Raw genomic sequence first — 25385 nt, forward strand, 5'->3', positions numbered from 1 at the left:
TGGTATTTTATTATTAAATTTTGCATTAGTTAATGCACAAGAGCATTGGAAGGGGGAGGAAAAAAAAAGACCTGCCTTTCAATTTGTGCATTCTTGAAGCGTGTAGGCTGAGGATATCAGCACTTGGACCACACATCCCAACTTGCCAAGCCCTTGATCTTCCCACTGAGTTCAATCTTCAGGATGCTTCCACCCTTGTAAGTGGCCTCCCAAAGGCAATTAGTGGCTTGCTGCAATTTGCAGTGCTCCCGCCACAGGCACGGAGCCCACAGGCTGTACCCACAGCCCTGGGAGAGAGGCAGGTCAGCCTCACACCCTCTGCCAGCTGCTCCCAAAACCCCTGTCTGGCAGCCATCATTGTTCTGATGAAACACTCTCAATGTAGCTTTCTACTTAAATTCTGATTTTTCCTCTCTCTTTGCTTCCACTCTTATCTTCTTCATTTAATTTTGGGCACTCCTCACTTTCTTTGATCCACTTCCTGCTAGTTTCTCTCTCCCACCCACTTGTCCTCTGTGTTCAACAACAATAGCAAATGAGGGGTGAAGAAACAGGGGCGAAGAAGCCTCAGCTCAACTCCCACATAGCTCCAGCCTTGGGACTGAGCCTTTGACTCGTTCAATATTTGACTCCTCAGCTGAGAGTAAGGAAAGGATTTCTCTCTTCACAGCTATTTTAAACCCTGCAGAGAAGGCTTAATATTTGAATGTCAGAATTGTAATAGCATTTGCAAGAGGAATGGCCTATTTTTAGCAAAGCACTGGCTTTATGGATGCCTCACAATCACAGCACTGTAATAGGGAGAGGTAACCAAAGAGGAGGCTGTGACACAGCTCTGTGTAAAGGCTTGTGCTTCCCATGCCATTTTGAGTTCTGCATGGAAACAGAGCTGGCGACACTTGCCATAGTCTCCAGCAGAAACCACCATACACAAAGCACAAAATTCTTAATTACGAAAGCTTTCCAACATCCAGCTGCTAAACCCAGCCAGGTGTCACAGCTATGACCAGAGCTGGGAGGTTGGTGCACATACACACACACAACATCCTTTCTTCCCCATCCTTTAGCAGCCCTTGAAATCAAAAGCCTTTTAAAAAACCTACATCCCAAACTCTCAGTTAAAATTAACCATAGGCTTGTATAAAAATTCCTTCAATTGCATTTCTTCTGGCCTTTGCCGGGTTTTTGTTTGTTGCAGCACTCAAATTACAAAGTCTCCTCCCCCTTGTTGTTGACACCACAAGACAGCCCCTGGCCTTCCTTCTAAACACAGCAACTCGGGAACAAGCCCACTAATTTGGGTTGTTTGGATTCACCCACCAAAAAATGCAACTTTTAAACAACACACTTGCAAATACAATGCTAATTCCATTCCAAACCATTCCATCCAGCCCCATGGAGGATCCCCTAGTTCACATAGCTACCACCTGCCAACATCAGGAACAGGTAGAACAAAATATCTCCATACCAACAGAACCAGGAAAATTCCTTATTGTCCCTGAGGAGACCTGGATTTTCTAGCAATAAATCTAGGAAAATGTGCCAAATGCCAGTCACCAAACACAAGGGTACATCATTGCCCCAAACATTGAATTGTCTCATCAGTCCCTGAAGGAGAAACCCCAACCCCAGGCAAGATTGACACGGTCATTCCACTGGTGGAGGAGCTGTTAACAGTACTTCACATCATCATCATTATTAATTATTATTATTATTGTTGTTGTTATTATCTGCAGTTAATTTGGAGCCTCCCATCACAACACCCAGATTCCCAACCCACCACCCCAGGGAACAGGAAGTTATCTATGGCAAGTCACATCCAAGACTTCTCTGAGGAGTAGCAAAGGGTTTTCCAAGTGATTCTTGGGGAACAGATCCCTGAGGTGCAATATGCAAGGACCAAGTATCAGCATGAAACCCATGAGCACCTACAGGCAGAACCCAGCATCCATCCAGCCTCTGATTCCTGACATGCCCTTTGGTCCAACTATTAACCCAACAAGGCCACCACTGACCATGTCCCCAAGTGCCACATCTACATAACTTTGAAATCCCTCCAGGGCAGCTGTGCCAGGGCTGGACAACTCTTCCCATGGAGAAGTTTTCTCTAATATCCAACCTAAACCTCTCCTGGTACAAACTGAGGTGGTTTCCTCTCTGCAGAGACATATGCAGGCAGCAGGTGATGTCAGCCAAAACCAGAATGGGAAAATTTTTAAAAGGAACAAGGATTTATTGCTCCTGATGACAGCCCAAATGGGAAAATCTTAAATTTTAATTTAATCAAGGAAGGAAATTATGTACCAAACATTCCAGTTTGCTACTGTACACTGAGACCAATTCAGAGAAGGAGGAATTGAGTGATATATTCTAATTACTACACAGGTAATTTCAGTGCTTTGTATATGGGGAAAACAAGATTATCATTTGGAACACTGAGACAAGAGACTTGGTCATTTGTAAGGCACAATGTAAATGCAAAACCTTCTTTGTTGCTCTGGTAATATTTGCATAATAGTTATTTATATGTATGTTGAGTGCAGCAGAGTTTCAGGACAGTTAGCCAAGGTGAGTTGCCCAGCTCTTTAATCCTCTAATAACATGCTTGGAATGCAATTTGGGAATTTATTCCCCTCTAATGGAGCAGCTGTGCTGCTGCATAGTGACCATTTCTCAATGCTCATCCCCATCAAATTGCACTGTTTTAGTCAATCCACAAAGCAGAGCATTAAGAATGCATAGAAGGATAATTTTGTGCCTTGTTTTATGTATCTGTATGTCCTCCTAGCTCTCCTTTAGATATGATGGCCAAGCTACTAAATACTAGCAAGAGGCCACATTTATCCCAAAATACACATAAAATTGTAGTGCTAAGTCTGCTAAGGGCGCCGATCTAATCGAGTTGCCTGAAAATTAATTTCAGACCCAGGGCTCTTCCATGGCTCCCTGGATTCCTGCCACAGCTTATGACAACCAGAAGTTAAAACTGCAAACAGCTGTCCTCCTGTTAGAGGCACCCTGGAATAACATGGATGCTCTGCTCGGAAAACTGCCCTAAAGGTGACGTGGGGCTTCATCGCCCCGTGCCAGGAATCCAAGGAAATTTGGGACTCTCTGAACTCTGCAGCAGCTAGCTCTGCTGTGCCACTGCAACCCCAAGTGATTCATGTTATTTTCTGCTGATCAGCAGCAGCTGTAGAAACATCCCTCAGTGCTCCGCCTTGCCCTGGAATGTCCATGTGCTCCTCACCTGTCAGCCCTGCTGCAGCCAGTGTCATTTGTCTTTACTGGGCTTCTTCCCCACTCCTTCAGGGGAAGATCCTACAAAGTCTCCAAAGTTCTGGTTTGCCTTAATGAATATCCAAGCAGGCATCTCCAGATCCTGCTCTAGCCCTGCAGCTGATCTTTGCTGCACTTGCTACAGCAGCATAATCTCACTCAGGATTTACTACCTGATTAGGATTACTCAGACTAAAAACACAGCTACATAAGAGCTGTGTGCTCCTTGTCACCTGCCCACAGAGAGGGATCACCATCCCTGACTCCAACATTTTGGGATCTTGTCACTTTTTTTACAATCTTCACATTTCTAAACTGGTTGTGTAATGTAACTGTGCAATACAAAATTATCTCAGACATAGGTTGGGCTCAATGGTCTCAAAGATCTTTTCCAACCTAGTTAATTCTGTGATTCTGAGATGTTCTTGTGTATGTTTCTTTATGAAGAGGATTTAAAACCTCAAGTCCCAGACTGTGATGATGTAAATGGACACATCAGAGATGTAATTGTGTAACTTGGCACAAGTCAGGATTCAGATACTTCATTCTCAAGCTTCACAGAGCAAGAATCACAGTACTGCAATGAAAATTAGCATGGAAGGTCCCTTTTTTGTTACTAAAAAGTAAAGAAGCAGTTTTGAGTCTTATTCCTAAACTGGAAGGTAGTACAGACCTTGACTGCACCATGGGGACTTGACTGGGGAAAAGATCTTTACTTCTTTGTGGTATATGTTTAATGCAAAGTCACCTTATTCTTGTTTGTCTAGCATACAATGAGAATAGATCTCTAAAAATAACCTGCTCCCCCCCTCTTCCAGCTCCTCATGGCAGTTTCACTTATTATTAGCCATTATTCACGTCTCTTACATAAACTGCAATTTCTGGAAATTTTTATGCCTCCTGATACAGAACCCGAAAGTGCACAAGAAGAGAAGGAGAAGGCAGAGCTCAGTGAAATTCCATTGGATTGCAGTTTTTTACCTCTTGTTCCCTCTTACCTGGGTTTGATGTCATCATATCCCTCCTTGGAGCAGCAATAAAGCTCCTTTACACACCCGGGCGCTGGGAAGCTGCAAAGCTGGATCATTGGGGCACCTGGGGTCAGGGAATCCCCCCGGAGGCACAGGGGTGGGGCTGCTGTGCCACATCCTCTTCCCCAGCCAACCTCCAAGCACAAGCACTTCATCCTGAGTGCCACAGATTTCCCTTCCTGAGGGATTGTGGAGCAGGGGAACAGAGCCTGGCAGCTGTGGCTGAGTGAGCATTCTCTCCATGGAGAACCTCAGAGGCACAGGGGATATGATCCCACTCTGCCCCAGGCACAATCCCTGTGGGTCTAATTCCCAGGGCCAGGGATGTCAGTCCTGGTCCAGGCTTGTTGAGATTCACAGCTCATGGGCTTGGGAGCTGAAGTGACAGCAGGCTGGCAATACACACCAGAAGCTGGGGAATATTTTCCAAAATGACCTCTAATCCATTTGCCTTTCCAAGAGCACAGCTCATCCTCAAATCTTCAGGCACCAAAAGGTCATGACTTACAGCACTCCAGACTTTTTGTTCTCAATCTTATGATTCCCTAACAATCCCACTTTTATTTTCCCTTTCACAGAGCTCCTTGTGTAGGTCCCTGCAGCAGTGCAAACATGGAATGGCTGTTTGGATCCATACTTTCCTTGGGCAGCCTCTCACCAGGACTAAACAACCAGCTGCTGACTCAGGATCTCACAACCTTGACCCAGCTGCCTCCACACCTTCCTCACACTATCCCATTTAGTAGCCAACTCATCCTCTTTCTGTAAGAAACTAATCCAAGCACCCCAGATTTAAAGTTTAACTGACTTACACTAACCACTAAAGCTGCACAATCAGATTCTTCCCTCGACAATAAAATTTGCTTCTTTTTCCCGTTAAACAAAACGATCTACAGTCTGCAGTGGTAAACCACTGCTCATTTGAATATCCAAACACTGGCTGTTTGCATCCAGGGGCTGGTGCCAAAAGCCTGTCACCCACAGCCAGCCCAAGCACATCTGAGGCCACTGAACTTATTAATCTCTGTCTTGGTACTTCCAGACTGTTCAAGGCAAATTTGAAGAGGCTCCTACTGACCTACACTGAGGTAAAACCTATCTCATTTCTCATTCAAGTGATTATGAGGATGATACCAATGGCTTTTCCTGTGCTGGGATTTGTGTGGTTTCACTACAGCTTTTTCCCTCTTACCTGCAACCAAAGACTTAAGAGGGACATGACTGCTCTCAAAATGTAAATGGAATACATTACCAGAAAAACCCGCCTGAATCCTCAGTCAATAATCCATTTTTAGGAAAGAATTTGTGCGAAAATGAGGTAAGTGATAACTTTGCAGATCTCCTGTTATCCACAGTGCTATTTTAGGGAGAGTGTGACTGCATTGGGCTTGTCGCAGAGTCCTGCTTCCAATCTCCTGGCAGGTCCCCAGCACATTCCAGTATTTAACGCACAAGGCTCGTTGGGATGCAGTCCCACTTATCTCCCAGACACATTGACTAAGACTTTCCCACATAAACTGACCCACCCTTTAGGAGCAAGAGGTCACTCAGTACCATCAGCCTTCAAATGAGAAAAACAATCAGGAAAAGCTTCTCTGATGCCAAAAACATCAACAGAATAAAACACAACAGGCTGCAGTGTTTGTTTTATGAAAACTTGAAAACTGCAAGGCAGATTTTTTGACTTACGATAATCAGAGTAGCCCCACCAAAGTCAGCCAGATTTCTTTCAGGCTCAGGACCTAGCCTCCTAAAAGCATCCAAAATTGCTGTAAGAATATATTACTCTAAAAAAAATGTTAAAAATAAAAACATAGCAATTAATCCATTCATCTTTTACTATGATGAAATTGTAGAGAGTTATTCATGGCATTATGCTCCAAAAAAAGGTCACAATATTTTACATTACAAAAAAAGAAGCATCTGTTAAATTAACCAGGTTATCTTTATCCTATATGGATCCTACATGACAAAGAATTCCTGTTAACTTAGAGAATTCTCCTGACTTCTTCACTGCATGATCCAGGCTCTAGCAAAGGGTAATCTACTGGATGATCCTCCTGTATCAAACACCCAGAATTTTATAAGGCAGATCTAGGCCCAAAGCTGTCACCCTGATTCTTAAGATTTTCTAAAGCCTTCTAAGTTTACATTCTGTTAGAAAACTTTCCCACACATTTTTTATAAACAACATATTGTTTTGCATTCCTTTGTGGGGTGGAGGAAGTTGATGTACTGGTGGTTTGTCCAATGTCTTTGGAGAGGTGGCCCATTCACTCTCCAATCCACTGTCACTTTTGGAAAAGTATAAATGCTGGAGTCAGAAAAGTAAACCTTCCTCTTTACCTTGCAAATAGCAGGTGGCTCACGTCGTGCTTTCCCGTGTCCTATAGCGACACAAAGCTCCTTTCCAAAAATTAACTCCAAGCTGCATTCCAGTGTTGCTATAAATGTGTGTGCCACTGGCACCCCAGAGCCACGAGCCATCCACCCCATCTGCAAGGACCAGTGCAGACGACCCTGAAACATTTTCATTACATATTTGTTCACTAACAAAAAGTCAGTGAAAGCCCTTGGCAGGAGAAAAATCTCACCACTGGTTTAGCTACTGATAAAAGCCAACGCCTGGAATGCCCAAACCCAAAATCCGTGAGTGGTCAAATAAATGGATCTACGCTAAATTAGTTTACATACATCAGGCAGTAACTTTTCCCTTCCAAGCCAAAAAAACATAGGAGCTACTTGCTATAATTAGCTGGAGCATTTGTGGTGTCTAGGCACTAAGCAAAATTGATTTAATGAGTGGGAAAAATCAGCTTTTGGTCCTTGTGCACAACCCCAGAGTGATCGTCTCCACTGTACCCCAGGCTCTGCCCACACTGCCAGAGCTCACCGTGCACAGTTTCCCTGCTCTTCCAAACACAAATCTCCCTTTTATCACATAAGAACCAAAAGCAGATACCCATGTCATTCTATAATAAATCAATCCATAGAGCAATGGGATTAATTCAGAACAAAAGGCAGGAACTTACAAAACCAAAGGCTGTGGATCTGGATTACTGCTGGATGGCAGGAAATCCCCACAACTCCTTGTAGAAGACCTTGACCGTGTTCTTGGGACACTACTGGGGCTGAATTCCACAGCAAAAACTAAAGACTTCCCAATGATGCCTTTAAGTCTGGCTTGGGAAAAATGTCTGCCTGGGATAAAGTGGCTAATCAGTATAACCTTAAAATGTCAGGGCCAGGCTTGGAGAGGAACCTCTGCGTCACTTCGGAGCACCTCCCATCCCGGCCCAGCCACTGACGCCTCCAAGGAAGGGAGAAAATGGAAAATCCAACTCCACAATTTTGGGGTGGGGCATGATCCTCCCTGATATCTGCAGGCACCACTGCAGCCCTGGCCAGGAGATTTAACACAGGCATGACCTCAATGCTGCTTTACAAAACCTCAAGGCAAGCTGAAAAAACAAAAGCCAGAACTAAAGGTGTCCAAGTCCCCACAGACTGAGGGCAGGAAGGATCACAACAGCCACTCCAGCACTTCCTACAAGGAGACTGAACACATGAAGCATAAATGCTTTATTCATTAAGTTGGCTACTTCGAACCAATTAATCCCATGCCAGTCACTCATGTGGGTAGTGGGGCATGGCTGGGTTGCTCCGGGTCTGCAACTCTTCCTCTCTAGTCACATCCTAAATCTGGGTCTGCAACTACATCTCTTCCCAGACCCCACATTTCATGCAGAGTAGCAGCTGCCCATTCCAGGGATCATTCCACACTGTATTGAGACATGATTAACAAAACGAAACCCAGTGGTCACACCAATCAAATGGAGCTGTCAGCCAATCCCTATTCCTGTCTTGAAAATAAAATACAGACACTTTGTTTTTCAAGCCAAGCCCACAGCTTCTCTGATGACTTGTATCTGTGTTTCCTATTCTCATGGAGAAGGAGAAACTGTTTCCTCTGGTGCACAGCTCAGGACATGTGAACAAAATCCGAGATGAAATCTAGAACATCATTCCTGAACATGTTTCACAGATCACAGGCAAATTGCTCACGTCTGGCTACTTCTCCCAAAAAGGGAACAGCCTATGTTTGGAAAACCAGTAAGCAGAAAAACTGCTAAATTTGGAACATTTACCTGTGAACACTTTGGTGGCAGAGTATATTTAGCTCTCAGGACAGAGTGTTAATGGCACACCTCTCCTGTTCCAAGGGCATGGGTATGACCAGTGAGGCTATTCCCAGTATCCAACAGGTGTGGGTCAGCATCTGCTGCCACCAGGGCTTCACATGCAGTCCCTCTTCTGTTCAGTCCCCACTGCCCTCTTGACACGAGGTGCTGCTGAACAAATCAAACCAACTCACCATTTCTTTTTAAAGTTCTAATACTCAGCATATTGTGGAATAAAAGGGGCTGCACAATGGCATGAACATGTTCCTCTGGTGGCAGTGGCGACACACCAAAGGGGTTTCTGGTAGGCTAAAACACATGCATCTTAAAAACAAATGTAAGTTTGTGCAACAAAATAGGAGAGTAAATATGTTAAGCAGTCAAATAATATATTAAGAGAATAGCAGAAAAGTGAAAAGACGTGACAAAGCAAGAACATCCTGAAATTATCACCATTCAACGAGAAAAAACCTCACAGAGAAGATAAGAAAAATGTTAACACTGATGAAAAACAATAGCTCAATATAATCCTCAACCTTAGTCTGTCCTTGGGCACAGGGAGATGTACACAATCCTCGAGTACAACCTTTATACATTGGTGCATGCCTTTCAATAATCACATACATTTCAGTGCAATCAGAAATAACACTTCCAGACACAGTCCCCCCCCCGCCATAAAATCTGTTATGAACTCAATCCTCACCTAACAACACACATCAAAGCTTTTTCCATGCAAAACTGACCTTTTCTAATGAGGAAAGGACAGTAAAAAATGTGTCTGGGATTAACAATACGTGAAAAATAAAGTTGAACAAAAGAGAATAAAAAAACTGCTTGCTTAAATATATATAGAATTGATCTATATTACTCTGACCAAGCTGTTAAATAAGTTGGGGTCTATTGTGCGTAAGAAGAATTTTTCTTATGTTGTTCTTTTTTAAAAAAACATGTAATCTCCTGAAACCCTTTTTTCATTACAGGAAAAGCCTCCAAAGGTCCAGCTGTAACTGCTGCAACATTGTATTCATGTTCATTAGAAAAACAAATTCACAGCAGATCATTTTAAGAGTAATAATAAAAGGCTGACAAACTGAAAACACATGTGGGTGGGGGGGAAAAGAATCCAGCAGTGGGGGAAGCAAGCTCCAAACCAGGCTCTGCAGGACATGGATCCCAATGGACCACACTCCCCTTAGTGTGGAGCTGCAGCTCCAACACTTGCTCCTCCACACAAGTGGTATCTGGTCAGAACAACATGAGATGGTTTCTCAGGTTTAAAGCAAGACAAGGCAACTGGATTTTCACATTTCACACCTCTAGGCCAGATTCCTGCTGGTTTCACTTGGGAAAACTGCCATGAGCCTCAGCAGAGGTAAGGGTCCAACGTGCTGGCAAACTCCCCAGCTCCATCAGCTGTGAACAGGAGCAGCCCACAGCAGGAGCTGGTCCACTAGGAAAGCCCATGGCTCCTACCATGGAGCACAGGCCTGCTCTCATCAGGAGTTTCCAGGCACCGCAAGAAAGAGCCTACACTGCTCTCCTGCACAACCTCAGCTGAGCCAGAGAGATCTGAGGGCAGCTAGTGGCTCCTTGCCCTGAGAGGTCACCTCTCTGGTCCCTGGGGCTCCAATACTTCCAGAGGTATTCCTAGACCCTAGGGAAAGGGCTATCAGGAAGCCTGTAGCCACAGACACCAGCCTGGGCAGGATTTAGTAGCTGACTCATGGTTAATGGGCAATGATAAACTGTTGTGCTGTTTGTTCACTTGTACCCAGATAAGATGACTAAGGAATTTAGGTGACTATAGAGATTAACAGTCTAAATAACTTTTGCAGTCTGACCCTTAAACATCTGCATAAACAGACTTTCTCCTCTGCGTTCCATGAAAGATGTCCATGCACTCCTTGCTAATGAAATACAATTATTTTGCAGGCAATCCAACTACAAATATTTCATCCTGTAACTGACCCACATGAAAAATAAATCCTTAATCAGGTGACGTAATGCAAACGAGCAATCCAGGCCCATCCAATAAAGGGGGTATTTAGCTGATTCCATTTTATAGATGATGAAGGAAAAAGAAAACATCTTTCATTAAATTGTTTGTATTCCTCCTCTCCAGGGGCTGTTGGAGCAGCACACAGCAGTACCCTGGTCTCCATATATGCAGCAAGAGGGTTTTGCCCCTCTCTGCCCCACTCCTGTGTGCAGGCAGGGCTCAGTAACACACAGCAATTCCAAAAGCTGCAGGATCTGTGCCACCACAGAGATGAAACAGCATCTCTAACGCTTTTTGCCACATGCCTGCTGCAAGTTCCTATTTATCCCAAAATGCTGCATCCTGCTTTAGTGAGTGTCATTTGCTGCACTTAACCTGCATTACAGAAAAACCCAAAGTGGGTTCTGTTCCAGAAGAACCTCCCGATTCCACATTCATCATTCTCCCTTATGTTCCTGCTTGAAGTAACAAAATATTCCCTATTTTCTTGCCTCTTCAGCACTAGTTGTGGCACATGAGCCAGCCCCTCATCCTTCCTCACATCCCTACAACCACTGCTATGTCATGGAGGCATCAGTACAGCCATTTCTGTTCTCCCCAGAAACACAGAGGGGAAAAAATAAAGAAATGCCAAAGGATAAGAACAATTCTTTAAATAGCACATCTGCTGCCATCACCCACCTTCCCAGCCCCTTATCCCGTTCCATTTGCACTCCCGTCTCTCCCTCCAGAGCCTTCTCAGCATATGCAAGTCCTTCCTCCAGCGGAGCTTTCCTGCAATGGCCTGAGGAGTCACAGCCTCCCCTGACATTTCCACACGGCTGCTATCTCTGGGAATAAATTCCTCTCCCTGCCCTGCCTCTCTAACCCCGGCTCCGGGGAGCATTGTTCCCCAAGATGCCTGTCAGCACGGTGCTGGGCTGCGGGAATTCCAGCCCTTTTCCCAAACTGTTCAATAATCAGGTTTCATAATGCTGGTATCCTGTCAATAAAGGTTGAAGGATGAGCCAAACGCTCCGGATCTTGACAGTTTGTGTTTATTCCCTCTCCTTGCAATCCTGATCTTGAACATTTAGCATTTATATCTATGGACAATGCAGAGCACAACGCAGAAACACAGATCACTACTCACCTTTAAACAAAAATGCTATTTCATTCACGATCAAGACATCAACATCGCAAATTCAATGCTCACTCTAGTTCTGTATCATCACTCCAAAAGGAAAAACATCAGCCACTGAATGAAACGTCAGCCTCGGTTGCCATGAACAAGGGTTTTTCAGAGCTGCTGCAGTCTCACAGTCTATAGCACAAGTCTGCCATATTTTTTTTGTTATATCAGGCCTATACCCACCTAACAGCCAGAGCCAGCCCCGAGACAACCAAACCAAGCCCACACATTGTGCCGCTAACTGCGGGCACCGCGGCACCCGCGGCAGCGGGCGATGGCCGCGCCCGGACCGCAGCCCCGCACCCGGAGCTCGGCGGGGTCAGCGCGGCGCTCCCGCACACAAAGCCCCGCAGCGGGCCCGGCTGACAGCGCGCCGCGACCCCCGCGCCGCCCCCCGCGCCCCGCCCCGACGAAGAAAAATAAAGGAGGAATTACATCCGTCTAGCAAGGAATACCGCAGGAGCAGCAGTCGAGCCGGGCTCTCCGCACCGCACCGCGCGGGGCGTGCGGCTGCGCGGCGGAGGAGGCACCGCGGGCGGGGAAGGGGAGGGAGGGAAAGGGGCGGCGGCCGCCGCTGCCCCCAGGGACGGGCCGGGGCCGCCGCAGGGTAGGGTAGGGTAGGGTAGGGTAGGGAAGGGTAGGGTAGGGCGGGGCGGCTCTGACTGCGCCGAGCCCGCTCCGCGCCGATCGGGGCTGCGGAGGCTGCGGGCGCCGCCCGCGCTGCGCACACGCACCCGGGAAGAGGGGCCGCCCCCCAGCCCCGCTCCCGGCCCTACCTCGGCGCTGCCCCGGCGGCGGCTCCGCGCTGTGCGGAGGGACCGGCGGTACCGCAGCCCCGCGCGGCGCTGCGTGAGCTCTGCGTGCCCCGCGCGGTGCGGAGCGGGGGGCGGGGACGGCGCGGGAGGAGCCCCCGCCCCGCGCTCCTGCCCTGCGGCGGCCCTGCGGCGCCTGGGGCTCGGCACGGCCCCAGCCCGCACCGCATCCTCACCTGCTAATGCTGCTGCTGGGCCTGCCCTGTGCTCACGCCGGGTCTTCCCCCTCCGCCGGCCCTCGCTCGCAGCCCTCCGTGGGTTTTATCCAGCCACTCCCGGCTCCCCTTCCCTTCTCTTACATTTATTTCGTTATTGGGTCTCTCCAGCCTCCTTGCTCCTCCTCCTCTGACACTCTCTCCTGTCACAAAGACAGTATTGGCTCGCCCCCAGCATCCATTTGCTCTAGTGTTGCTCTCCCTCCCGCTGCTCTGTCATTCCTAGTGGAAACCCCATCCCGGGTTTGACTTCCTCCACTGCAGTCATCCTCTCCTGCTGCTCCAGTCCTGCCACCTTCCCACGTAAACAGCCTCTCTTTGCCAGTGCAACCCAACCCCTGGGACCTAGGTCCAGCTGCCTTTGTGCCACACTTTCCCTCTTTTCCTGGGTAGTATTTTGCCTGTCTTTCCAAAGAAAACTGCTGTCCCACAGCCAATGCACCTTTCCTCCTTCCCCCTCTTCCACAGCCAAGGTCAGAGGCAGACACTGCTTCTTCAGGTGTCCTTTGCTAATCCTGGCCTCCCTGCTTGCCTCCCTGTCCTCACCCTCCTCATGCCCATGCTCCTTCCCTCCTGTCCACTCTCCCTCACCTCTCACTTTCAATGCAGCTATGGATCAATGCTATCCATGTCTTTTATTTAAAAAAAAAAAAAATAAACCATGCTTGGATTCATTTGGATTCTTGCTTATCATTCCTTTTTCTCCTACTCTTCATCCCCACACTCACTGCTATTTTACTGCTGTCTAGAGTTCCTCTCCTCTGCATATCTTAAACTCCCTCTCATCTAGGTTCTTGCCCCTTCACATTCAGCTGCTTTGCCAAAATTTCCAATATCCACTTCCTGGCATAATCTCTGGAATACTGCTTCATTTCCAGCCTGTCAAAATTATCAGCCTGGCTCTTTTGAATATTTTGTTTTCCTTTGGTTTCCAAGGCTGCCCTGCCAGAGCTACCTCCTTACAGCTCCTGCAGTGCATCCTCCTCCCAGTTTCCAGTGAGATGCCAATAAACTTGGGCCTCTGGTATTCAGAAAGTCTCTTTAAAATATTCTGTCACCATGAAGCTGACAAGATTCTTGATAAGATCTAAGAACATACTTTCATACTTGTCACTTGTGCTGGTTCATATCCAGACCTTGGGGATGCAGTAAAAATGTGTGTATATAGATACAAATTTTTAAAAATATATTCAAATGCTAGGATGTTAAGAAATATCCTAAAAAATCACCCTTCCCTCAATTATTAATACCCATCAAGCAAATTGGAAGGGACAAAAGCCTGCAATGTCTGGGAGTGAGCAAGAGCATGCAGTGTATTTTAGGATTCGCTAGCCCCCATAGCTCAAAGATGGGTGGGCCATGGATTCCCATGGAAATAACTGGGTAGGAATGAATGCCTGGAGAAGCAAGAACCAGAATAGCAGGGGGCACTGTGGGTTCCAACCAGTTATCCCAGTTACTGACAGACATTTTCTCCTTTTTAAAGTAATGAACAGGGCAGATACAAGTGTTTTGCTGCTGATAGTTCACAGCAGCATTCCCAGGTTTGACATGAGAGGATGCTAATTTAATTTTAAAAACTACTGCACCTATTTGTTTGTGTTTTCAGCATGAACCTTCTACTTGCAGAGTTAGAAAGCCAAAGCCTACAGCCTGGCAAAAATTCAGCAGGGAATGTTCACAAAGGTAAACTAGTAGCACGTCCTAATGTCAGTAACTAAAGGCAGTCAGACAAACAGGTTGTTCCCACTGACGTTCACATTCCCTCTCCTTTAATCAAAGTGAAAGGACTGGAATGAATGGCCACGACAGAAACTGTTGTTAAATGAAGTGGAAAGGGGCAGCAACAATGTTGGGCAAAGTCACTCCCCTTCAGCCCTGCTACTTTGTAGTTAGTTTGGCTCTGAAGCTCAAGGCTTTTTCCCTCACATATTTTGCCCAGGCAAACACATTTCTTCACAGATGAAGCAATATTTAAGTTGTTTTTCTTTTTTCCTTTAAAAATCTACCAATGCACCACACTCAATATTGTTTGATGCTCATCCCACAGAAATAGGTCCATGTGCATATTGACACCTTCACCAAGGGGAAAACACTGCACAGGTAATCATATTTCAACCTCTCTGAAAGATAATTTAAAAATAAATCCTAGTTTAAATAACATAATGCATAATTCAAAATAAAATGAATCAAAATTGGAAACATAGAATTGTTTAGGTTGGAAAAATCTTCTAAGATCCTTGAGTCCTACCATTAACACAGCACTGCCAAGGCCACCACTAAACCATGTTGCCAGGGTCTACATTTGAATTTGTAAAAGGGTACTTCCAAGCAGATACAAAAGCAGCACATCTAGATGAGATATTAAGAGCCACAATTGTTAAGGCAATACTAAAACTCAAAAAAAAAAAAAAATACTGAAGGATGGTGTCAATTTCCAAGAACACAATAAAAATGCATACCAAGAAATTCACATTGTAATAAAAAACTCCCTCACTGTTCCATTAGACTGGAAAAGCCTCCTGTTATCAGACCGTTCCAGTCCCACAGGTTCCCAGCGTGACTGAGATCCATTCCCCCCACCATACACACCTTTCCTCCACCTGTAACTGCTGGCTGCAGACACACAGTGGGGCTCCAAGGCACAAATCCAGACTGGAGCTTTGTCTCGTGGCAGACTTGGCCAAGCTCTTGAGAGGAAAATCAAAGATGGGCAAGATTATGCTCAGAGGAAAAACTCAGCTCTCTGTGTGTAGCATGTCTGGAAGCAGGATGGCTGCTCTTCACAAACATTTCCTCACAGAACCCTATTTCCCCTCAGCACCTTGGTTGCACTCAGCTCAGGGTTACACCCTTAACTTCAGAAACACGTTGCAGCAATGCATTCCCCAGAATGGATTTGCTGGGATATTCCTGTTCCCCAACAGCCACTGGAAATATAAATGTGTCTGACCCTCAATCCTTAGCTTGCCTTTTCTCTATGACCAGCTCAGAAGGCTGACCTGCCCAAAATTCTGCATCAGGGAATAAACACTCATCCAGGTATCCCCATGCAGTAGCCACAGGGAAATGTGTGTGATACAGGAAGGGGCTCTACTGGGAGAAACAAAGAGCAGGGACATGCAGAGCATTTGTAACTCAACTCTCAGGCTGCACATCAGAGGTCTGGTAATACTCTTTTGTTGAGAATGTCTTATTTTTCTAAGTGCTCCCCAACTCTCTGTGGCTACCCTGTCCCCAGAGCGTCCATTCTCAGCCGTTTTCTCTCCACCATCAGCTCCCGTGAGCTCCAGGCCTATTTCTTCATGTGCCCAACATCCCCAACCCTGGAAAATGACTCAACCACAGGGCACTTACAAAAGTTTGGCCTTGGCCTCAGCCAGCTGCTGTCTCCTTCCCCCGCCACCGGAGTCAGCAGTGGAAATGCTGACAGTGTGAAGACAAGATGGCTTTCCTGCTCTCCCTGCCAGCATCACAGCAATCTCCAGTGGCCAAGAGGAGTCCTGGCAGGAATCCCTGTGGAAGGACAGGAAGCATTAGTGAGAGTTGGCAGGGGCCTTGGGGCCAGCATACCACAACATCCCCTACAGACCTTCCCATTGTGTTCAAGGCAGTACATTAAAAAATGTAATAAATGTCTTGGGACCTGCTCTTGTGTCCTGTGGGCTCCACACAGAAGAAATCAAATCACAGAGGATGTCTACAACTGCACAGGAAGTTTCTTGGCCTTTCAAAGCCCCTTTTGTGGTGCAGTAGTTTGAGGCTCAATGCCATAAAGGTGTTGGTGCAGCAATGTTTCCCCACCCAAAGAGAACTGGAGAGGAAATTTGACCAAAATCCTCAGCATTTATCTGTCCCATAAAAACCTGCATAAAACTATGCAAAAAACTTTGCCCCTTGTTGCCAAATATTATTCTCTTTCCTTCTGTTTTACCAGTTTTACTCCTCCATTTCCTCCAGATCCATCAGAAATTCACCTAATTAGAAATTTAATGGTTTTAATATGAAAGATAATAGTTTTATATTAGATATTAGGGAGAAATTCTGTGAAGGTGGTGAGGCCCTGGCAGAGGTTGCCCAGAGAAACTGTGGCCGCTTCATCCCTGGAAATGTCCAAGGCCAGGTTGGACAGGGCTTGAAGCAACCTGGGATAGTGGAAGATGTCCCTGCCATGGCAGAGGATGGAAGTGGATGGGTTTTAAGGTCATTTCCAACCAAAACCATTCTATGATTCTATGAAAAATACACATCAGCCCATGTAATTTGACAAAACACAGTTGTCGGGTGCAGCCGATCCATTAACTACTACAGGAAAAAACAGTTAAATTCTTAGCCCTCTCCCAGATTTTATTAATTTTCCTGACAACCTTACTTTTTCTACAGAAACTGAAGATTTCAGGTCAGGTTAAGCACATACTCCAAGAACCCACCAGCATGAATACATTTTTAAATGCTTTCTGTGGTGATTACCTTGCTCTGGTAATGCTGGGCTTTAACTGCTGAGTCTGTGCTTCCTTGTTCAGTTCCATGCACCTGGACCATGTGCAGAGATGTGTCTGACATCAGTGAAGCCTCATCCAGGTGCAGTCATCTGCTCTCTCTGCCTTAATGCTGCCACAAAGATGGATGAAATGATCCCCAGAGAGGCACATTAACAGGAATTATTTACCAAGAGGCTGCTCTATCGTTCAAAGCTCCAGGCTGGAGCTGCTCCCTCCCACGCTCACAACTTCCATGTTGGATCTTGGACACGCTCCACACCAGGGCTGTTGCTCAGGTGCAGGTCTGGGAGCAAAAGCTAGTAACTTTTAGTTCTGTGGGAAGCTTTAAGATTCCCCTTTCCTCATTTAGCTGAGATCTCTCATCTGCCTCCATGCAGGACTGCTTATTCTAAAAATGTCCTGGCCTATAACAGTTACTGCCTTAGTGAGCAATTCTCCACAAGAACCCCAGGAATGAGGAGTTTGAGTGTGACTCTGTCATGTTCTGGTGGGCAAAGAGCCTCCAGTATCATGATTCTGCCTTACAAAGGATCTGGCCAAATTTTAAAAAGTCAAAAGCAGCCAAGCACAGTAAATTTTAAGGGCTTAAGACATGGCCTGCAGGATTTCCTTAGAATCTCACACTGTAAGACTCCTTGTCACAAAATGTGACTTTCAAACTGCAGTCAGAAGTTCTGCAGTGACTTTGAAGGCCCAAATGTAATCTTCTAGTATCACCAGAGTCTTGTCTGTGTCCAGGCAATAGCACCCACATTCCCACATGACTCCCAAAGTGGGATTGGATCCATGCAGGATTTGCTAGTGAGGAAGGGAGATCTCTTGGTGAATCCAATTTTATCAGCCCCTCTCCCACTGCCCAGCCACATTGTCCACAAACCACCAGCAACCTTCAGCATGACAAGGGAAGCATGAAGCAGCAGTTGGGAAAATTCTGCAGAGAAGGGAAATGTAGGCTCAGCTATTTATAAGTGAAGTCTGGAGTCAGCTTCAGTGATCACCCTATAAATAGTGGCTTGCCGGAAATCTAAGGCAGAGGATCTGGTATTTCACACACTCCTGCTCCTTGTTCTAGAGCAGCAGGTTTCTGCAGAATGCTGCTTTCCCCCTCTTGCTGTGGTTCTATTTTAAAGCTTTGCAAAGTTTACTCCTACATGCTTCAAGTCATGGTCCAAATATCTTTATTCCACAAGGGGAAAAAACATCAAGAGCCCTTTGCAGAAAGGATATGAAGGGAAATCTTCTTCCAAGGCTGTACCTACAACATTTCCTTCAACATTTTTACTACTTCCTTGAAAAGTCCCTTTTGCAGGAGAAAACCCTGAGGCAAGCCCTGGAGGGCAGATGGGAGCCTCATTAGCACAGCACCTGAGGTAGGAGGAAGCTTTAAAAACCTGCTAATATTCAGATAATAACAGTTTCTCCACGCCTCGAGGATCCCAGCCATCTGTTAGAAATTTCATCACAAAACAGGTCGGCTGAGGAGGGGAATAATTCTTAATTGTGGGCTAGTTTCCTTGGAAAACTCTCAACTTTTATCTTTATTATAGTTAGCCAGAGGTCACAATGTCTAAATTCCTGTCTTTCAGCATGTATGTGTTATAAATGAAAATTTGTCCAGCCAAATTAACATGAAAAAATAAAATACTTATTTTGCAATCAAATTTTATCTAGCCAGCCGCAAGGAAAGAACAGAGCCAAGCCCGGGGTCAGCCCTGGGTGTGCAACAAGGAGTCAGCCTCAGCAGAGGTTTTCCCCCATGCCCACACACCTCCATCCTGTTACAAGCAGTTTTTATAGAGAAAATTCCGCCTGAGGCCAAGATTTCAGCAATCAGTCTTTTCTTCTATTCAGAGTCTATAGGTTAATAAGATTTTCTTTTTTGGTGATGAGGAGGAATAATTCAGTGTCCCGAGTAGGTGAATCCCTGATGAGATTTTACAGGAAGGTTGCATTCACATGTATCTGTCTGAGGATTTCCATGATATCCATCTCGGGCCGTTTACGAGATGATCAGCACCCGATGATCGACACCTGGAGTCCCCATGGTCAACACCTGGAGTCCCCTGGAGTCCAGACATGGCCCATCTCCTGGCTAAGCCACATCCTTTTACTTGTAAATAAGTTTCCAATATACACCCAGTCTCTCCTGCAAAGGTGGGGGGGGAACTAATACAAAGGGCATAATTTAACAAGTATCCAATATTACATATTTCATACAAGGAATGGCGCTAATTATATTTACTACACATAACATATGTTATTCCCAAAACTGCCAAAGCATAGAACAAGTTAGAATACTATTGTTTAACACACTCCCTCTAGGAACAAAAACAAAGTGAGAAAAAACAGAGCAAAACTCACACAGCAGGTGATGCTTCTTGCATCCTTCCTCTCCAAGAATCCTGTCTCCTGGAAGCAGCTTTGTTTCCAGTAGACTGAGTGGTCACCTCATCTTCAGGGGCTATGACTTCTTATCCAGGGTATTTTCATGAGGAAAAATGTATGTTGTACAGAGCCAAGCAAACTGATACTTCCCTGTGAGCCATGGGGATTGAAGTCAGAACACTTATTCCTACCTGAAAATCACCAGGTATATATCATGCTCTGGTCCTGGGGGAAGCAGTTCCAAACCCATGTGGGATCCTTTGGCACCAAAACTGGGGTTTGGATTTCATGAAAAAAAAATATCCAGAAGTTTCTGCATTTTCAGGCAACCCAGCTTTGTACAAAGGACTGTTGTTTGGCGGGGAACAAACCCCAAAACCAAAATGGCTATTAGGAAAGTCTGACAAGTGGGAAACTGATGGGAGAAGAGGCTGTGTAAAATCAGACTGCCTTTGCTGCTTTTTCCAATCCTCAAGTGCTTTTAGAGCCTCTGTGTTACCCATGGAAAATGGCACAAACCCAGAGGACAGCATGATGATTCTCTCAGCCAAGAGATGAACTTTTTTAAGCACCTGACAGACCAGAATTTTATTTTTTTTTCCCTGTATCTCAATTCAAGGTACCACAAAGCACTTTCCAACTCAATGCTTTGATCTTGTCTAGCCAATGGAAGCCTAGAATGGAAAAATGGCCTTTAATATATGACAAGAGAGTCTGATGCCAGAATTTCAAGATGAAATACATGTGGAATGGTAAAGATTTGTGATGCAACTTTCCCCTCAAGCGTCTGGAACTCACTGTTTTATGCATATAGTTATTTAAAATCTGTATGCACAGTGTTGAATAAAAACAAATGTGGGTTACATAAAACAGGTTTTGTGGTACGAGGAACCAGAACTTGTGAAACCCACACAAGAAGAATGTCCCCAAAGTTTATAAAGAAAATAAAGGGGGGGATTTTTGGGACAGCACATTCCACAGTAGTTGTGGTCCTTCCCCAACCTTATAAAAACAGCTCCACATTACAGAAACAAACTGGAGCTGTGTTTCCTAGGGAGGAAGTTGTAGCTTGTCAGGATACAGTTGTATAAATAATTTAAAAAATAACCCAGTACATACTGCACATCCTTTTAAAAAGGAAAATAATAGAATGGAAAATTATATTTTCCCACTGTGCACAGAAAGTCATTCAAGTGTCTGTGACACACAGGCCAATGCCTGCTGGAAGTTTCCTTCCTGAGCTTTGGATCAGGTCCCTGCTGAAAACGGGGAAAGTCATTGACATCTTTCCAATTAAGGTGGAAGAATTCAGCATGAACTTATCACTTGGAATAAAAGTTCTGTGTTTATAATGCAAAACAAGGAAGGGAAGTAAGTGTTAAATGTAACCAAAATAAGCAAAAGCAATACAGTACAAAAATGCAGATTTTTTTTTTTTTTTTTGGTGACTTTCAAGTCCTTTTGTTTCATTTTAGAATGAGAGACTCACAGGGAGCTACAGGAAAAAAGTAATAATTAAAAAACACTCAGCGGTGCTAGGGGCAACTTTGGATATCCCTGTTTGCCCTTGGAGTTCTGATTTCATCTCACCCATTTTTCTCCTGCTTTGCCACTTCCACAGTGGCTCATATTCACTCCTTAGAACCCTGAACTACTGGACACAGGGAACCAGCCTGGAGCTTTCCCTTTTGGGAACAGTTGTTCCTGAAGAGGCCAAGATGGAAATGAGATCCAGATTCAGATCCATGCTTAAAAGAACATCAGTTTTTCCCTAAATTCCTTTGTCCAGATGAACTCATATGGGCAAACCGCTCTCTGCAGGGAGTGCCGAGGGAGGGCGGCCTGGAAGGTGCCAAGGCTGCAGCTGAGTGAGGGAAGGGTCACTCCCAGAGCTGCTGTTTTCTCATGCTGCTCCACAGGTCAGCACAAGGCACTGCCGGCCCTGCCTGTCCAAATCCACACTCCAGATGTTGCCAGGTCTTTGGGAGAAGGGTTTCAGTGTGATTTCAAGGGGCCCACTCAAAACCAGGCTGGCACCTTCTGTGCTGGCTGAGGGGAAAGCTGCGCACAGCAGAAAAGTACTGAGGACATTCCCCATCGCCTGCAGCAGGGAGAACACAAGGACTGGGATTTGTCATTATTTATTTATTTCACAACATTTCTACTATTTATTGTGACTGATGGGTGTCGGGTCAGAGGAGCAGAGAATGATGCCTGAGGTTTTTTCATATTCCAAGAAGCAGCACACTGAAAAGTGTGGAACTTGCTTTGTGTTTTTACTCGGCTTTTCCACAAATAATTTCTGTTCTAGGATAGACGAAAATATTTTATCACGGGAAGCCCAACTCACTACTAGCATAAAGATTGCTGAAATGTGTTTTATCAGGGTTTCCCTTATAGATTTTAGGAGAGTAATTTAAAATTTTACACGTTCAAATATCTTCATAACTGACTTGGACATTATGACAAGGGGAGAATCTGGGTCAACTCCTGATCCCACTCCAATTTGTTTTCCAGGACAAAAGGATGGCATTACTTCTCTTGTTACTGGGAATGCTGCTGGAATGCTGCACCTGCTATTGAGAACTACTCTTGAAAAAAAAGAAGTTTAGTGCAGGGAAAGGAACAGACGGAAGTATAAAGCAAGTTTCCTTTTAGGAAACATGTAAAAAGTTAATTATTGCTAAAAATTCAAGTGCTGAATTCAGCCAGCAGCTCCAAAAGATATTGGGAAAGAAGAAGACAGATGTGTAATCCTATGTGAAACCAGGCTGAAAATCACTGCAAAATAGTCCAGGTTTGTAATGGCTCTTATTCCCTCTGTTTCAGTGGAGTCAAACTAAGAGCTGAAGGAAGGAAGCTGGAGAAGCCTTCCCTGCTTCCATGTACCCCTGGATAGTTGTCCAAGTCCTTCCCTGGACAGAAAGGCCTCTTTGCATTCCTTAGTCCAGTGCTCAAAACATCAGCGCTGCCTCTTTAACTTCCAGCTGGAAGTTTGTGATAAGGAAAAGCAGGAAACAACCTCACCAATAAACAAAGACATGTTCAGGGTGGATCCACATCCACCTCAAAATGGAGACTTTCCATTATGGAATCTACCTATCAATAATCCATATCTGCTTTTCACAGTAAAGCCATATTCACTCAATGTATTTTTGCACTAAAGTTCATCAAAGCTTTCAATCAGATCAGAAAAGCAAAGGATAATCTCAGTTTCCATTCCAGGGCTGTTTGGAAATATCTTCTTATCTCTCCATTAATTGAACTAAAATAAACGTATGACTAATATACTTTAGTTGTTCACATAATGACAAAAAGAAAAAAGTAAATTTATTTTTCTTTTTAGCCATTCAAAAATGTTTTTAAATGCATCTGAGACCTCTGAAAGGCAAATATAAAAATTCATCCACTTTCCTTTTTTATTCAATCTCATGAGATTTTAACCTACCTTTTCACAAGAGGATGTGGTTTAGAATGGAGTGGAAGTGCAACGAGGCAGTAGTGCAAGACAAGAGAAGGACATTCACCTTCTCTCCTAATTCCATAAATCAACAGCACTCCAGGAAGCCATGGAGAAATCCACTAGTCTATGTTGCAAAATGCCTGGTGTTCCCTGGCTGTTTAGGCTTTTGGAATTCAGATCTTCACACAAAGTAGAAAACAAAACAACGTGCCAAAAGGAAACTCTTATTAGGAGAGGGGACATGGAAATGGAGCTCTTCACCTCTGGGATGAACCCTTCAGGTCACGACTGAAGCACAGCAACACAGGAAGGTGGAGAATCCTGCAAAGCCAGGCCTGGGGTTGTATCTGCACTGTACATAAGCAGAGCTTCACTTTGCTTCCATACTTAGGACTTTCCATAAGGCATTGATTTCATTCTAAAATATGACTTTTACATAATCAGTACATTCTGTGCAAAATTGGTTAACTCTGTGCCCTCAAAAATATCATGCACTTACCAGCATATAAATCCCAGAGCCTGACATCTAAAGAATGCTTGGCAGATCCAGCAAGAAGCACAGCCAAGGCAAGTCAAGAATATTAACACCTTGCCCAAATGCAAAAGGTGTAAGATTGTCGTGGTACACGTGAAAAGGTGCTTTTAAGATAGTTTTTATATGTTCTGCAAAGGATTTGTGTGCTGGGTTGGCTTTGAATGCACTGTCACGGGAAGAACACTCTAAGAGCTGCAAATATTCTTTCAGAGTCCTGGCTGGATGTGGTAACCTCATCTTAGGACAGGGCCCTTTTCATGTGTGCACATAATGGAATTATCTAGAAGCCAGAAGTGCTGAAAAGGAGAGAGATGCTTCCAGGTCACAGTCTGCCTTATCTCAGCTGCATTTCACTGAGTATCTCTTCAGAAAACTACCACTGACAAAAGCCTTTCCAGTGCCTTGAACTAGAGGAAAATGGGAGTGGAAGAGATCCCAGAGGACTGCTATTCCTAGGGCACATCCAGACCTATGTTTGAGAACCTTCTTTTGAAAGGCCTTCAGTCACAGCCTCCACAGTGCTCCCTCCCTTCTCTATACACCCCTTCAGCTTTTCCAATTCTAAAAGTGTGCCCTAAAATCCAGCCCAAATAGTGGCACACCCTAAAGCAGGACAGTGGGATTTTCATATTGGATTTGCATCCCCCCAGATTTTTACTAGTGTTACTTTGGAGTGGTTTTTCACAAGCTGAGGGGCTCAGCTGTGGGTAAGCAGGGCTCTGCAGAACATCCCCCCAGCCTTGTCCAGATGTCCAGAAATCAGGACATCTTTTCCTACAAGTTCAGTAGGGATCTCTCAAAATCCAGGTGAGATTTGAGTGGATTTTGCAGGCAAGCACTCTGGGAGCAGTGAGAGAGCAGCATGTCAGCTGCAGGGCTGGGAGGAGCAGAGGCTCTTGCCAGGAGATAGCAGAGGCCACAGGGCTGGCCCCAGCCCACTGGCCTCCTTCCCACTCATTAGAGCCAACAGGTCTCCACCCAGGACACAGCCTGGGACTTCCCACCCTTTTCCAAAAGGCCAGCAGGCTCTGGGGTTTATAGCAAAGCCCCAGAAAAGACCCTTGTTTCGTCTCAGCCACTACTCAGCCTACTACAGGACAGCACTGCCTCCACAGCAGATTTTCCAGTGGTTTCCCAAATTATTTAATTGATTCTGGCATATTTCAAGGCATCAATATAATTCTCATGTTTGGAGGAAAAATGAGATTTCCTTCCCTTCCCCCTGCCTCCCTTCCTGTGTTACATCACTGTTGCCTATGTCCAGGCTGCAGGACAAATCCCTTGTCCCCAGTAGAGGCCTGAAGGTCAGGATCAGCTTCCTCTCAGCAGCCAATTCCCACAGGGAAGACTGGAAATGGGAGCAAGCAGGCAGAGAGTCAAAATCACCTTCTAGAATCATCTGGTCCCTGATGACCCTGGAACTGCAGGAGATATTTGGGGCCTCTAAAGATGATCCCTCCTCCAGCTTTTCTAATGATGCTCACACTGCCAGGCCAGGTTTGTGCAGCAGAGAGGAGCCAATGGAACTGATTCCAAATCAGGGAAAGACTTTCTGCTCCTTCCTGCACTTTCCCGTGCTCATGAAAAGCTGATTCTCCAAGGAACAGAATTCAAGTGGTCATCAAGCAAAGCAAATGTAGAAATGTCAGGACTGAAGGAACAGGGACTTCACAATTAGGAATATTTGCCTGAATACCCCTCTTCCATAGGCCACAATGTTCCCCATGATCATTTCTTTCCCCAGCCATAAATCCTGGGCAAACTGGATTACATCTTGGTTAGGTTTGTGTTCCTTAAAGATTTGGAGGTTCC

The 25385-nt window shown here is 45.2% G+C and overlaps 1 protein-coding gene across 5 annotated transcripts in view; it reads right to left on the bottom strand.

Moving 5' to 3' along the window:
* SPTBN1 (spectrin beta, non-erythrocytic 1) overlaps positions 1-12948 on the bottom strand; it is a 114502-nt gene extending 101554 nt beyond the window's left edge. Inside the window, exon 1 of one of the 5 annotated variants that reach the window (XM_077781999.1) lies at positions 12773-12948. The gene's annotated coding sequence lies outside the window, so the exon portion shown is untranslated. The other 4 variants (XM_021537672.2, XM_021537674.2, XM_021537673.2 and 1 more) reach the window with 4 other exon arrangements.
* Between the last annotated feature and the right edge of the window lie 12437 nt (positions 12949-25385).

Source organism: Lonchura striata, chromosome 3 (genome assembly GCF_046129695.1).
Source record: "Lonchura striata isolate bLonStr1 chromosome 3, bLonStr1.mat, whole genome shotgun sequence".
NCBI classification, from domain to species: Eukaryota; Metazoa; Chordata; class Aves; order Passeriformes; family Estrildidae; genus Lonchura; species Lonchura striata.